The sequence below is a fragment of the Pithys albifrons genome, chromosome 1 (genome assembly GCF_047495875.1).
Source record: "Pithys albifrons albifrons isolate INPA30051 chromosome 1, PitAlb_v1, whole genome shotgun sequence".
NCBI lineage: Eukaryota > Metazoa > Chordata > Aves > Passeriformes > Thamnophilidae > Pithys > Pithys albifrons.
Window position 1 is genome coordinate 48,649,826 of NC_092458.1, and position 15,364 is coordinate 48,665,189.

The 15,364-nt window shown below is 35.2% G+C and overlaps 1 long non-coding RNA gene across 1 annotated transcript in view; it reads right to left on the minus strand.

Moving 5' to 3' along the window:
- Positions 1-5,726: 5,726 nt before the first annotated feature.
- The window catches only part of LOC139669663 (uncharacterized), a 31,165-nt gene continuing 21,527 nt past the window's right edge, over positions 5,727-15,364 (minus strand). Inside the window, exon 3 of the long non-coding RNA XR_011697301.1 lies at positions 5,727-7,132. This is a non-coding gene — a long non-coding RNA (uncharacterized lncRNA). The remainder of the gene's footprint in view (positions 7,133-15,364) is intronic.

Consider the following 15,364-nt stretch of genomic DNA (forward strand, 5'->3'; position numbering starts at 1 on the left):
GCCATCAAGTACTCACTGATGTGAACTGAGACTGATTATGCACAGGATCTAAAAAGAAGACTTGCAGGGAAATGGAATTTCAGGAAATTACACTATTTCTGCAAGAAATGGGAAAAATGCACAAAAATCTTTGAGGATTGACATGCACCTCAGGGACTCATACTAGCAGGAGTATTTCAGGAATTTTAATATATATTTTAATATATATTTTAATATATAGACAGGGAGTTGTTACTTGTCTCGAATAACAGATTCTTCTTGTGTAACCTAACAACATTTTAGGATTCATACTGACCTTAAAAAACCTGGAATTTTAACCTAGAAAGTGTCAGTGAGTGCAGGACCAGTTGTAAAAAAATAGCTTGTGTTGGCTAATAAAATTATTCAATTCACTTAAACTGCAAGACAAAGAAAAATATGGCTGAGTTCTGGCATTTTAGAAGAGAAAAATGAGAAACTAAAAATTAGTTACTAGGGTTTATTGAACCGAATATCTCAAGAATTTGAACATAGTGGAAGCATGGAATTAAGTCAGAGATGCAAGCACTATTTGAAACTTGAATTGCAGGAAAGAAGGAAAAAAAGTGTCAGCAGGAAAGGGCTACAGACTTCTCTGGAGGAAGAAACAACTCATGTAGGATATGAAGAGTAAATAAAGAACTCAAAAGGAATAAAAAAAGGGATTGATCAGCAAGGAGAACTCTGTCTCTAAGGTCAAAAAGGGCAAAAGTAAAACCAGAATGAACCAAAGCTTAGTTGAGCTGAAACTTGGAAAGAAAATTAAAACAAGTAATAAAAGTTCTTCAATCACATAAATAAATAAGTGTAGAAGAAGAGCCAAGTAAGACAGCTATACATAAAAATGTTGAGAAAGGAGCTAATTTATATGTGGCAGCAGCATCAAATACTCTTAAAACAATGGTAAGGAAAATGACAGCAATCTCTGATCAGTCAGTAAGAATGTAAGTAATATAAATTACTACATTCAAGACAGCAACAAAACTTGAAATGGTTATACTGACTAGATGATGCATTCCAGAAGCTCTGAACCCCAAATATGAAAAAAATGTATGGGTAAAATTGAAAAATGAGTTGCAAGAAGTTTTAGCTGACTTGACTGCAGCAAATACTTTAATATCTACAGTGCAGAAAATTAGCAAAAGAATTAATGATAAGCAACAACAAACAGAGGAAATAACTTGTGATTAATAATAAATTTCACCATGTGAAACTCTTGACTTAATTGTATAGTTATGAAGCAAGATGATCACTTTTTACCAAAACCCCCGATGTGGTATTTTATTTTAAGTATACAGATTAGGGGTCCATGGTATTCTAAAGCAGCATCTGAAGGTCAGATGCAAATCTCTAGAACACCTCAGGCAACTGTACCAAGCCTTCAGCAGCCATTCAGATGAATTCAGGTACCTATGGTTGTAGCTCAGTTACCCATGCATAGGTGTCTAACATCAGCTGAGATGATTGTCTTCACAAATTACACCTTTCCTCCAGCAGTGTATCAGACGTGCTTGTTCCACTGGGACGTCTCTACCCTCAAACATCTCAAATGCTGACAGGCACCTACAGGTAAGTAACTTTACTGATCCGCTAGACGTGTAACTTGTTTTAACTTTGACCTGAGTCTCAACCATACCAGCTAACCGATCTGTCTACACTACAAAAAATAACACAATGTACTTCTTTAAATCTTGAGGAAGCAATATGTGTATGTATGGCCAAACTTCGCGAACGAAGATTTGGGAAGGGCTTTCCCCACATGGGGGTGTGCCCTTTGAGCCTGCGCAGTGGATTTTTTAGGTGAGGCACAGCGTGCGCAGAACTGGCCCCACCGTTTAAGTCCCAAGGTCCATCTGCCACGGCTGAGCGAGCTTGGACAGTGACAGTGAAGTCCTCAGGACTGTCTACAGCACCCGGTACTAACTGGGGCTGGCCCTGCTGAGCATCCGAGATCTGACGGGATCAGATGGCAGGGAGGCATTTTACTGCCCGGTATGGTCTCCACTGAAACTCGAACTCACGTTCTTGTGATCAGAGTCCAGAGTGCTCACCATTACATTATATTTTGGAACAAAAGAGTTGTGGGTTTCACAGAAAAGGGGAGACTTTGTAGGTATCACAGTTTGAATGAATTAAATTTTTTCCCACTAAGATTGCCTTTCTTATTGCACAGGGATGTCTGCTTTGTTTTTTCCTTCTTGAACAATTTCATAGATGAGAAGCAGCCAGTGCTTCTACCATAAGTGTGTCAAGCAATATGTGCATACTGTCAAGATAAAAATCTCCTGCTTTTCCCATTTAAGTAATCAACAATGCAGGAGTGGAAAACCTTGTGCCTTTTGCCTTCCCTTAAAAAAAGGCAAAACAAAAAACAGCAAGGCAGAAAGTATATGCTTGAACTTACCTAGTGTTTTCTGAAATCCAGCTAATGGATCTAAGCAGAAACATACTTCATTTAAACTTAAGAGGACTTAAGCATAATGAATATAAATTATATTCTTGATATTTTCAGATGTTTTCTTTTTCTTGTCTTAATTTTTCATCAGTCAAAAGACTAAATGTTTTCCTGATAATTAATCCACATAACTCCTAGAAATTTCTCTTACTCCTAAGAGACCAGATGTGTCTTTATCTCAGTAGACAGACATCCTTCTGAACTGTTCAATAAGTGAATGAGAGTCTCACTACCTATTACACAGAAAGTACAATTCTGTTAACCTTTCATTCACATAGCCTGTTGTTATCTAAGCCATCTATCTACAAATGTATAAGGACAGAACATTTCCTCAGTAATATAGCTCATTGCAACAATCAGGAATAAAACAGGCTTCCTGACAGAGGATGTTGAACATCTTGCCTTCATCAAAATAAAATATCTTCAGCTCTTGTCTGTTCCTGAGAAAAAAAAAACGAAACAAAAGATAACTTTCACTTAAAGTATTGCAGGAAAACTGTTAGCTAATTAGTAGGCTTTCCCCTGTGGCCTTAGGGTTTGAGTTTTATAACAGTTTCTACACAAATAATGACTTCTTAAACAATTCCCCAGTTTCCTTCATGACAGTAAATTGAATGTCTTTTGCTTTTGCTTATGTTATTCTAGTGTTAATGATACAGCCAACCTCTGCACAACTTAATAGAAGTGAATAAAATTTTTTCTACTTCTTCTAATCTTACTGTAACATTTTTTTTTCTGTATTTGGAGATTGAAAGATGGGTTGTAGCTCTTAGTCTTTCTAAAGGAGATGATATTTCCTTTCTTGATAAAATTGATCCCAACTTTCACTTTTTGTTCTTACCTTTCATATGATTATAGATACATAATTTTACAAGTATTATTCTCCCACAAAAAGATAACATCCAAGAGTTGTCATTTTACAGATTTATTTTGGACTTTCTTCATTGGTTTGGATCAATTTATTTCAATTTCATTAGACCTTCTTTCAACATGTCAGAAACACTACCTGCTAAAGAAACAATTTAAAATGGTGTGATAAAGTTTCTTCACGTGATATGTTTCCATATTTTTGCTATCTTCTGCATAAAGTGGAGTTATGATTGCCCAGGTTTCTTTCCTTTCTTTTTTTTTCTTTTAATTTGAAACTTTTAAACAGATTTCAGAAAACCTGTCCCAACCTGCTGTTTGAGACAGCATAAAAGTGATTTTATTATCCAAAACCATAACATCCAGCCTGATAACTCCTGTGTAGATACAACTACAGACAAATAGCTGTCAGTGAGAATTACTGCAAACAGGCTACCAGGAGCTTGATAAGTCTTTTCATGTTTCTGAAACCAACAATAAATCCAAGTAGTATCTCTGACTGTTGTGATTTTGAAGATTTTGCATGAATGAACAACAGCTCCCAAAATGGAAATTCAGCCATGTAAGGTTTAAGTTGTAGGAAATGAGTAAATGCCGTAGAGTAGGATAGCTATAATAAAGTGTATTTTCACTTATACATCCATGTTCCTAAAGGAGGACACAAAATTATATTTAAACAGTGCACTGAAAAAATATATTAGAAACAAAGAAATTATCTGTTTCACCTTTCCAAATTATTCTAGTTGTCAGGCTATAATGGATGTACAAGCAGATCAACTAGACAAACTTCATAGAAGTTATTCCATATGTTACTAGTAATTATTTCCAAAGATCCTTTTCACTGATTCTGTGAGGAACTTTATTGAGATAAAGATAGGTGTAATAACTGGTTTTGTTCTGTCAAGCATGGTAGTTTTTGCAAACATACACACAAACATATAAGCAGAAAAAAATTCCTATTGAGCTACCAAGTAGCATTTTCTGAACTACTATATTCAACACAGGAATTCAATTACTCCATGCAAAGATTATTCTAAAGTGATACTCAGAAGATTTCTCTCTGTCATTTCCTTTTCCATTCCTTGATTTTTGAATAAGGGAACTGAAGCATTACAGAATTATTTCTTTCTAATTATTGATTAATTTTTCTGCTGGTCTCATCATTCAATAATCATTCTTAAAACTTAGTTTGTGAACTCAAATGTTATGTTTTGTCTGTTAACTGTGGAACAACTACCGTTCATAGGTCGCAAAGAGCCCTCAAGCAAATGTGGCATTACTGTCATGAATATTTTTTTACATCATACTTACTGGCTTACATCTATATTTCCTTGGGTTTGTTAGTCACTTTTGTTTCCACTTTGCTTGTTTGTCATTATAAGCAATGTTTTTTTAAACAGCATTGGAAAAGTCCAATGATTGCATTTAATTAAAAGTAATTCTCACTGCTGTTTTATTTTGGTTTTAATTGCAAAGCATTTTATTGTATTTCACTTTATTTTATTTTTGTGCACCCAATTCTATAATCAGATTACACTAGATACCTGATTTTTAGATCACAACAGCTGGGATATGGGTGGATCTCCAAGGAGGACGGCACTGAACAACAGCATGAATCAGGCTGGCCACAAGCATGAGAGACTTGTTGTTGGAGTTTAAAAGTTATGCATTTTACTGTACAGGTTTTAGTTCAAAAGGTTTTATTGTCACCCTCTCACCCCAGTGGGTCCAGGCTGGAGCAGCCCCATTTCAGGATCGCCTCTGCCTCGAATTGCCAATGTAGCCGCTGGTGCTGCACCTGCCCCTCCTATGCGTTCCCACCTCTGTCCTAACTCCATTCGTTGTCTCACCCATCTATCACCAATCCCGTGGTTTCTATTGGGTTTGATCCTTCCGTTTCCCCCAAGTCACTCCCTTCCCCTGAGCTCTTACCCAATCCTGTCAAAGTTCCAGCACCTTCCCCTCAGAATCCTGTAAAAGCCTCGTGATTGCTTAAAAAAATGTTTTCACCACAAGTCTCTCTGAGTGAACAGATCTCTCTCTCACTCCCCGGCTGAGAGGAACCTGCAGGAACTGACTCCTACCCCTCAACGCTGTATGGATATGGATTCATCTTTGTGTGTGCTTGAATGGATTGTTGTTTAGTCTTCAAAACAAAGAATAATGCAGAGGGGTCTAGTATTTTTTTGTTTCTCTCTTTATATCCTGCAAAAGAAGTTCAGTAATCTAAACATATGGGCTTTTATTTCTGCATACTGTGTCTGTCAAGAACAGTTGTCACTCATCATAGAAGAAAGAACAGACTAAGCAAAACCATGATGTGACTGTGATAAATTTATTAGTGGAGACAAATACATTGTAATGAAAATAGTAAAAATATTGTAGCTAATTCTATTTATTTCCATTCAGACTCTTCCTTAACGTGTAACTTTAAAGGGCATTATTTTTATTTCATTTTATTTGCTGACATAGAATATTGCAACAATTGCAGAGATGTGTGACACTTCAAAAAATAAAAAGGACAAAAATGTAATTCCAATGTGTACTGAGAGGGCACCTGTTAGTCATTACTTCTGAAAGCAGTAAATGTTATTGGGTTAAAATTAGGTAAATTTAGGTCTTACTGCATGCTCTTCAGGTAAAACTGTAGCTATTCCTCAAGCCGAAGGTAGTTTTCATGTCAGGCTCCCTCAAATGATACCACAGTAACAGAGGTGAAAGGCAATGGACAAAAAACTGCTCTGCAAGCAGGTGTGGAAAGTTCCTCTTGAGTTGGTCAGAAAGGAGTATACTACAAAAAAGTAACTGTTTCCCCTTTATTAGACTTCAGATGAAAGCTGTTATGCTTACATTTCCATGTACCATAAATAGTTTAATGTAGCTGCTACTGTTGGTCCAAAGCGAAATAATGTATTTCATCATTTTGCCCCTCTTGAATATATGAATAGCAATGCATTTGTTGCCTTTGTGAGCTTTATACCTTTCCTGAAGTTTAATTGAAACTAACAATTTCTTTAGTATTTCCAGGCTGCTACTACCACTTCTCTGCTTACTCAGTTTTCATTGTGAAGTCACTGGCTTACATTAACCTATGATTTTCATATGTTCTGTAAAAATTAAACCTAGAGTCACTTTAGTATGAGCTTTCAATCCTTAAATTGTAAAGCATTCTTTTATGTAAATCTAGGAAAATCTTTGTGGATTTTTTTTTTTACTACCTAAGCTGGTTATTCAACAAATTTGTCAGAAATTCAGTTTTCCTCCATAAAATGACCTTTGCAAATCAAGAAAATATTGCTTTTAGAATTTATGTATTTATTATATTAGCCAAGTAGTTTATAGGGAATGTTCACTGTCAGTGTCTGTAGTCATCATTCAGTGTATCTTGAATGCATTTATCTGTGCATATGTTATCTGAGATCACAGAAATCTAAGGAATTATTTTTTTTACTAGCTTTTATTTAAAAACTTTTATTTGGACAAGAATGTGGGTCTATGTGCTATGTCAAAACTGAGTTTACATGTAGTTCATCAAGTGTGAAATAATTTTTATATTTTACATTTATAAATATGATAGATATGTATGGATCACACTTAAAATATGGGGCTTAATATAGCATTTCAAAATACTTACTGTGCTTTGTAATATATCTTACACAGTTGGAAATCATTAACTTTTATATCAAGAATTTTTATATCAAGAAACTGCTTTTTCTGTGTACAATATACCCCAACTTGTGTCAATCAGCTTATGCTCCAAATGCCTTCTCAAAGATGGCCGGGAAATATCCTCTGTGGGAAAAATAACATATGATCAAATTTAAATAGTATGTTAATTTAATTGAGAGCAAGGATTTTCAAATCATATTTAAAATAAGTCTGAACATTTTTAGTAAAAATCTGCATATGCTTCTGTGAGATCTTCATATATGCTAACTACAGCTCTACTTATTTACTGTGTTGTGGCTTGTTCTCTCATCATTCAGATATTAGAAAGACACACACACACACACAAAAAAAAAAAAAAAAAAAAAAAGAGGAAAAGTGCCCAGAACACCATGCCTAACTAAAACCTAAAACTATTGAAGCTATTGTAACAAAATAATTTTCAATTTATTTTATTCAAAATCAAAAATAAAAACCCAGACTGTCAAATACAACCTCTTTTAAATTTAAGTCCTAATACCATGTGCTAGAGAAATCAAATCAAGTTTCAATCACTTCCTTCATGGTTATGAATTTATTCCCACTAAATAAAGAGTTATTTCAATACATATATTTCCTATGACAAGAAAGCCAACATAAGGCATTTATACCTTACTTGAGATGCAAGTATATTTGTACCTGTCCCAACACAAGCCAAATGCAAGCAATGAAAAAATGGCAGAATAGCCACATGAAGATGACATCTTCTAATTGCCTGCAGTTAATCTGCTAATAAACTATGAGGGCTCAGAAAAAAAAAACACTTTTAGGATAAAAGCCAGGACCATTGTAAAGACTAAATTATTAATCAATATCAGGCAGCTATCGTAACTTGTTGGTTTCTTGCCAGGTTAGAGCATGTTGTTGGAGGGCTTAACAGGAAGGGTTTTATGAAAACTGAAGACTATAAAATAAATCTTATCTAATTCTAATTTTACACAAACCTGAAGTCTTCATTTTTGGCTTACAGTCAGACTGAAAAAGCCGTGATGTAATTGTCTTAGATACTAAGATATTAACTTTAAATTCAGCACAATTAATAATTTCCCAGAAACTGTGAGTAAAAACTAATGCTTTGGTTAATGAGTCTTATATGTTTTCTTAACAAAGTTGTCTAAAACCAAAAAGTCCTCAAATCACAACTTTGAATTTGAATTTTGGAATGATATACTGAATTTACGTCTGCATTTATTAGCCCAAATTCTTGTCAACAGACAGCTGGTGAGATGCATACCCAAAATTGTAGTCTGGTGTTTAATGTTAATTCCACTAGTTTTAGATTAATAACTTAATCAGGCATCTCATGATACTTGTGCTTTTTAATGAACTAGACTCCTGGGATGATCACTGATAGTTAATTCCCCACACTATGGAAAAAAGTTCATCTTGGTTCAAGTAAAGAGGATATTTATTAAATCTGCCAGAAGCTAACAAAAAGAAGCAATATTTTTTACTGATGTCTTTGGCTATATGATGATTCAAAATACAGAAAAGTTCATGCAAGTGTCAATTTTCATTCACCTATCTCAATTATGCCCACATATAAAATTAATAAGCACAAGACAAGAATATTTTATTATAAAAGGAAGTAAAGAAAGGAGATAGATAATGCAAGTCAGACCTGCTATAAGTCAATATTTCAAAAAAGGACATTCCAATCTAATTTCCTAAACTTCCTGAGCAATGAATGAGAGAACAGCAGACACAAAATTTACTTTATTTGAGAGAAAAGTATATGTTCTCATAATTTGCCTTTAGAACTGATGTAAAAATTAAAAAAAGTGTCATATTTCATACATTCTGAGATAAAACTTTATGACTTAGCAAGAGAAATAAAATAAGTAATATGCTGTTTATTTTCTATATTATGAGTCATTTTACTTGGCTATGGATAACAGGAAAAGCTGTTCCACACAGATATATAATTACATATTGTTTTCACATATTATACTCCCCAGGTTTGTTTATATATATTTGTAGCAACAAAAAAAAATATAGTTTGAAGTAAATTTTGTGTTTAACATTATAAAAACTAAGACTTTTTACATTAACTGCTTAAACTTTATTAGAACATTGAATACAATATAGTACAGTTGCAACTATTTTATGTGCATAAAAATGCAGTTCTTACAGAAATGAGAAATATAGGCACCTAGGATTTACAATCTTAAATTCTATTTCAACTTCCTGAACCACATAAGATCTTTAAATGGTAAACTCTGCTATTATGCACATTTAATTAACTGAAGTTCATAATCAATAACAAAAGTTTGATTGCTGAAAATATGTAGCTGTATTCTCTTCAAGAGACTAGTTTTCATTATGAATCAATTAAAATGGGTTGAACCTGTGTCACATCCAATATGACATTCAGAAATATTTCATATAAAGTTTTCTCCACACATCTGTAATAGCAGTTTCACCAGAAAATGTAAATCCTACACCTCTTCTTCTGCAAAATTTTATGGTTTTGATTATCCTACCAATGCAGTTTATATATATTTTGGAGTGTGTATATATATCTCACCTATATGTCATTATTTTCTAGATGTGTATACGTGATTGCTAGTGTGCTAGAGAGGCAACAAATGAGTCTTTCACAAATATAGCAAAGAATACTTTTTCTTTTCTAATAATTTCAACTCAAAGGAAAAAAAAAAACAAACCCACAAAACAAAAAACCAAACCCAACAACAACAACAAAATCAAACCAAACCAAAACCCCACCAAAACACACAAACCACACTACCTAACACAGTGATATTTTCTACTTATTTCCTAAGGTATTTCAAAGCACCTCAGAAGCAGAAGTCTAATGCCACTGAACCACACTGACCTCTGAAAGGCAGGGAATTGCTTTGAAATATACACTTACTTGTACAGTGGTTGATTTGGGGAAGATAAAATGTTGTCCAAGGCTATAGGAAATGACCTCATATATTTTATAATGTCAAAGGGTCTGAAGCAAACATGTTGGGCTGATGGTGCATCTATTATAAAAAACATGGTGAAAATAACCTGCTAAAGTATTTACTTGTTTGGACTTAAAATGCACTTTGCACACATGTCTATAAGAATGGGTTTTAAAAGCTTGTTTGATTAGAACTTCATGAAAAAAGCAAAGTCTTAGATTATGAGCTAATCAAGTTTCTGTATCTGTTGTATAAAAAGGTTTCCATGGCTTTAATTTTTCAGAATGAATAGCTTAAAAAAAGATTGAAAAAAAATTAGGCTGGACTGTTTAGATGAATTTCTCGTTTTCTACTATTTGCTGGTTTTCACTGATTCAAAGTAACTTGTATGAAAAATAGCTCTCCAGTGAGAACTGAAATTTGTTCTACTAAGAAACAAATCTTTCTTGAACAGGAACCATTGGAGACCACGTGTGAAAATAGAATAAAACTGAGTTTAAGTATTATTGTAATGAGATGTCCTGCATTTTTCCTGAAACAAACTATTTCACATTGTTTTTCAAACAGACTTTTAAAGAGATGTTTTATAAACAATAAAGCAAAGAACCTAAGCAAGGACAGTAGAGTAACAAAAAACTTCATGCTCAGCACTGGTTTGTTTTGTTTTGGTTTTTTTAGGTAAGGATTTAATAATTCTTTTTTTTCTTATCTCCTTTCTTAACAGCAGTTCTGTGATTTCACTTTGTAATCCTCACAAATATAAGAAAATGTATTTTCTCCTTTTACAAGGTAAATGTGATAAAGGCTTAAATACTAATGTGAAAAAAAAACAAAGCAAAAACCAACCAACCAACCAAACAAACAAACAAAAAAGAGTAAGAGGTTTGGAGTTTAGAAGAGAAAAGTATTTGGGGAAAGCTCTCCATGAGAGGAAAACCAGACCACCCGTTAATTTCAAAGATCATAATAATTGCAGGGGGGTTTTTTGGTTGCCTTTTTTTTTTTTTGGTTGAGCAGTAGGTTAATGTTAGTCAGGTGGATAGACTCAGTCTAGCATGTCACTTTACAGATATCACAGTGAACAGTGTTGTTCCATGTGTACTGTTATACGTTGGCACCAAAGCATGAAGTGTCTTGAGACATGACGAAAAGATTTGAGCTGGAAAATATTATCAAGGGTTTAGGCTTGACAAGTACTCATAGATGAACAGTTTTGTAGTAAGCACTCTCATTTTGACTGCTAGAAATTCAATTAACCCTACAATTTATAAAAGACCCACACTCAATTTGACATTATAGTAATGTGGCAAGTATTGGAAAAAACTGTTACAAATAAATTTCTTTTTAGTGAACTTCAGCAGAAACTGAAATATAACTATATTAGCAGAAGCATCATGACCTTCAGAAACCATTACAAAAATAATTTCTTCCATTTCCTACCCACCCTCAGCTACCCTCCACACATGCATACCTTGCCTCACACATCTTTGCTGGAAATAAATGTGGTCTGCAATACACTTAGAAAACTCGGGATGAAGAGTAAATTCAATTCCAGGGTAAGACTAAAATCAGAAATACAACTCAGCATCCTTCAGTTTGCTTACAGCCAGCAGACACAGAGTAGACAAATTCTGAAATTGGGGATTATACCAACACTCTAAGCCCCACACAACCAACAGGATACTGTAGCACAGCACCAGTGTCGTTATAGTTATCAGTAATGAGGGCTTGCAGTTTAGAAAATAACTTCAGCACTCTAAAAGTCTGTATCCTAAGTGTATCTTGAAATTTTCTATGTCTCATATGTCAAGTCCTGTTTGCTTTCTGTATATGAGGCAAACACAAGCAAGGCAGTATATATATTCTGCTAACAAATTTCCCAAACAAGTCTCAGTTTCTCAACATTTATCTTCACAAAGCACCTGATCTCTATTTTGGGGGGCACTACTGAAGGAGGCAGGAAGGCATGTACAAACATTCCTTTGTCAAAGACTTTAATAGATGTATTTTGTAAGCCCAGGTAAGTTTCTCCTGTTTTGTTACTATTGACAACCAAAAAATGTCTCTGCATCACTATTGAAAAATACGTAGAATGCCAAAAGATAACTACAATCAACACAGCTGGACCCCATGTATTTAACTCCCTATTCTTAACACAAGCTATAGAAAGGAAATTCTTCTTTGGGGTATACTCTGCACGTAGTGTACCAGCATTGTTTCCTTTCAGAAACAATAGGACTGCTGTTAAAAAGGAAATCGAATTTTAAATTGGAAAAAAAAACCAACCAAAACTATTGTCCAATAATTTAATTTCAGAAGCTTACAAATGGCTTAAATTTCCTCTGTGTTAAAACACAGTTATGCCATAGTGATACTTTGCTCTCTGTATACACCATTCCTCTTCTCCCTAAAGATTGACCAAATCCCCAGTTTGCTCAAGGAAGGGACAAGGAGAGAGAGCACACAATGAGTCATTTAAAATAGACTCTCATATTTATTACTTAATCAAATTCCACAGTCATATTTTGGTGAAATGATGCCAGACATTAGTAGGTAGTTTGGTTAAACAAGAGCAAACTAAGCATAGATCCACGAGATACCTTCAATGTTTAATTTACTGTGGTACAGGGTAAATCTATCTACAGATAAACCAAGGTCAGAGATTTAGATCAAGCACTGGATCCCCATTCTCTCAGCTTATTTGGGATCCCTCTAACCACCTGTATACAACACACTTCTGATTCACAGTTCAGTGCAGAGTTCATAACAAGGCCCCTCAGTAAAGGTAGATTAGACAAGAACGTAATAGATACTTGGATCCTTTTTATTTTGCAGCAAAGACATGGCCAATAAATAATACTGTTCATGTTTGCATGGAGTACCTGTCAATAAGTAAACAAAAAACTGTGTGTATCTGCCAAAGAGAGAAGCAGGGAAGGAAAGTGTGAAGGAAGGAAGGAAGGAAGGAAGGAAGGAAGGAAGGAAGGAAGGAAGGAAGGAAGGAAGGAAGGAAGGAAGGAAGGAAGGAAGGAAGGAAGGAAGGAAGGAAGGAAGGAAGGAAGGAAGGAAGGAAGGAAGGAAGGAAGGAAGGAAGGAAGGAAGGAAGGAAGGAAGGAAGGAAGGAAGGAAGGAAGGAAGGAAGGAAGGAAGGAAGGAAGGAAGGAAGGAAGGAAGGAAGGAAGGAAGGAAGGAAGGAAAAATAAAAGAGGAAAGTGGAAATTAAAACAGAAGTGGAATATTAATAAAATAAAGCAAAATGAGAAAGGGAAGGAGAAGTAAAAGAGGAAAAGTAATAAGAACTCAAAAAAGGGCACTAGTACTGCCAGACAGCAGCATTTCTAAGAACCAAAAGGAAATTGAGACATAAATATCTAATAAAGATATATTAATAATTTAGCTTGAAATAATTTGAATTCAGATTTTTGAAATTCTTTTTTTACAAAAAACACCCAATTAATCTAAGGCATAGTTAACTACTATTACCTACAGTATCATTTTGTAGTCAATACAAATATTATAAACTGAAAATTAAGAAAGCTGGTGGCACCAGAATTCAACTGAAAGATTTTCATCTACAGAACACTTTCTTCAATAGTTCCTGCAGACTGAGTATTTATTATCACTTTTTTGTGTTTGAACGTATTTTTAAGTAATATGCCGCTCCCAATGATTTACTTGGAATAAGCCAAGCAAACAAGTGAAACATGATACAGCTCAGAAAGTAAAATTATTTTTAATGACAAGCACTAACCTAAAGTTGCAGATAATGAAATTTTCAGTTTTGTTTGCAGTTTTGGTTGATTGGTTGGGTATTTTTTTGTAAATTTTTAAAATTTTTTTTAATTAAGGGTTATTTGTTTAACAGTTTGCTAAAATTACATTAAATATAGATAAAATTAAAAATATAAAAAAAGGCAAAAATAAGGGTGGTCTACTTTATGTTTCATTTGAGGTTGTTTTATTCCATTTTTATTTATGTGTATTTACATGGCAAATGGAATTGTCAGAGGTATACAAGCAGCTGTCCTGGAAGCTTTCAGTATCTTGATACTTTGAAAATCTCCACAAAAGTTGTAGATTATGTATACTTAACACCAAATAGCTGCACTCATGTCTATATAGGGTATACATACAAGACCGGAAATCTAAGAGTCTTACACAACAAATTCTAGTCAGTGGAGTCTGTACAACTCTCTAACCTAAAGTTAGACAGGTATGGCTCGACGCAGTTGGCCAAAACCAAACTATGCTACCCTTTTGGACATCCTAGGTTCTGTGAGTTGGCTACTCAGGGCTGTGAGATGTGGTGCTGCATCTTTGGGAGACCTTTGTTGTACTGAAGTGATGGGTAATCTTCAGGCAGAGCAGCTAATACAGCACATATCATATGCTATTAGACACCTAGGGCTTAACAAGTTTTTACACCCTGATGTTTTGTCAGCACTCACCCATCTTTAGGTTTCTGCAAACTGAAATGGCACACTGCTAGAGACTCACTTCTCTTGCTTAGTCATAAATATGCCAACCTTAATAAAGGTACATGGCAGCTAAGACATTCCCTGGGAGCTGACAGCTCTCACTCAGGGCCTTTAAAATACCAGATCATTTTAGAGTGGCAGCTGGCCACTCTGAGTAATGCTCAAGCTTTTGCTTTGTACTCTGGTGGGTCTAGATACTCTAGACATGAGTAAGGAACAAAAAGAAGTCTGGTTATGTGTTTTCATCTTCTGATAAACACAATCTTTAGTGATGACCCTCTAAAAATTTGTACTTTAAGTATGAATCAGTGGATTCAAAAAGTAAAGCAGTCAAGCCCAGTGCTGTAGTACCTACAGGTTAGGAGTACAGCTCTAGAAGTTGAATTTCAGTTATGTATTTCCCAGTTTCTTGAAAACAGAAATATGAAATGAGCTGATATGGAGGACTTACACAGCTCCATGTGCTGTGGTTGGAGGTGGCTGAAATAGTGACTGTCTATCCCAGATACATGCACACAGGACACTCACGTGGCCAGAACTGTGACTACACAGAAAGTATCATACAAGGCTCTCTCCCCAGCAACCCTCACGTTCAGAAGTCACACTAGACACAGTCACAAACAGACACCTCCCCTTCTCCTCTTGTGTTGGCAGAGGCAGAAGGGCAGTAGGGCAGCACACACACCAGTCCCTGGGTTCACACACACATTCACGGATCCCCTGAACACTGGCACCACCTCTCTGCCTACCAAGCACCTCTGCACAGATCCCAGCCCACCTCACTCGCCCCATGGGTCCTCAACTCACCATTTGGTCCTACACATGCAGCAGGTTTGGGGAAGACACAGACACACCCCAGAAGCTGTCATCCAGCCCATGAACTGTGACCTGTGGTCCTGCTCCAGCACTGAGCCTCTCATTAATCCCAA